The following is a 1,801-nucleotide window of genomic DNA, read 5'->3' on the forward strand; positions in this document are numbered from 1 at the left end:
TCTCCAGGACCCCGTGTCCCTGCTGCCTCCTGACCTGGTTGCCCGCAGCTACAGCATCTTCTCCATCATCCTGAAATATGCTGTGGACCTGCTGACCTGGGAGCAGGAGGATCTGCTGCCTGCAGGGCTGGAGCCTCCGTACGTACACGCAGTAACACAACAGACACACACACTAACACAACAGATTTACAACAGTAACACACATACACTCATGTTCTGCAGCTCTGTGGAACCAGAACAGTCTCCACCAACGGGCTCCTCTGGTCTCTGGTTCTGATCCGTGCTGCATCTATTCATTGATCCAGTAGGATGGATTCTCCTTCAGTCTCTCTGAGGAAACTCTGGCTGCAGCTCACCTGAAACTCTCTGAATGTTTCCTGTTGGTCACAGCTGAGTCAGAACCAGAGTCAATCAGAACCAGGAGGAGGAAGGTTCTGGTTCTACAGGATCAGAACCAGGGGGAGGAAGGTTCTGGTTCTACAGGATCAGAACCAGGAGGAGGAAGGTTCTGGTTCTACAGGATCAGAACCAGGAGGAGGAATGTTCTGGTTCTACAGGATCTTGTGCAGTTGTTTTATTCTTGGAGAGTCTGAAAAAAGTGTGGAAAGTTTTTGAGCAGTATCTGTCACAGGAATTTCCTTTGGGATAGATGAAGTTCTGTCTTATTTTAAAATGAGGTGATTTTGGATCGGGCTGAGTTTGTGTGTGATTTGACTCATTGTCTGATGGAAACACGTCACACACCGTCAGAATCGCCTGAAGTTGAAAATCGTACTTTTCTTTCTGTGTGCAGTTTCTGACTGATAAAATGAACAACATTAGTAGTGCAGTACTGTGTGTACTTATATCTGTGTGTGTGTGTGTGTGTGTGTGTGTGTGTGTGTGTGTGTGTGTGCGCGTAGAGAGAGAGGCGACACCTACTACTGCATGCTGTTCAATGATGAAGTCCACACGTATGAACAGGTGATCTACACGCTACAGAAAGCTGTCAACTGCAGCCAGAAGGAGGCGGTCAGCTTCGCCACCACTGTGGACCGAGACGTCAGTAAACACGCAATAATACACGCATTGACACATGCAGTAACGCACACAGTAAGACACAGTAGTACATGCCTTAACACCCACAGAGTACCTGCAGTAATGCTCACAGAAAGAAATGCGGTGATTTGCAGTGATACACACAGTGACACACAGTAATACACGCAGTAATACACACAGTAATACAGGCAGTATTGTGTGCGGACAGAAGCAGTAATACACGCAGTAATACACGCAGTAATACACGCAGTAATACACGCAGTAATACACACAGTAATACACGCAGTAATACAGGCAGTATTGCTTGCGGACAGAAGCAGTGATATACGCAGCAATGCACGCAGACAGGAGCAGTGATACATGCAGTAATACACGTAGTTACACGCAACAGCACACGCCGTGACACATAACACATGCAGTAATACTTGCAGTTATATACGCAGTAACACATGCAGACACCTGCAGTGTAGCTGCATGTACACTGCGTGTGTCACTGCGGGTAATACACTTACTAATACACGCTGTACACAGTGTACATGCAGTGATACATGCAGTGCAGTTATCTGCTGACACAGCTTGGAAAGAGACAAACACACCTGTTTACATGTTAGGGTTACATGTTGTAATCCCCTGCTGTGTGTGTGTGTGTGTGTGTGTGCGTGTGTGTGTGTGTTCAGGGCAGGAAGTCAGTTCGGTATGGAGACCTTCAGTTCTGTGAACAGGCCAAGTCAGTGATTGTGGTGAGTTACTGACTGTTTGTCAC

The sequence above is a fragment of the Stegastes partitus genome, unplaced genomic scaffold, assembly GCF_000690725.1.
Source record: "Stegastes partitus isolate 25-593 unplaced genomic scaffold, Stegastes_partitus-1.0.2 Scaffold915, whole genome shotgun sequence".
NCBI lineage: Eukaryota > Metazoa > Chordata > Actinopteri > Pomacentridae > Stegastes > Stegastes partitus.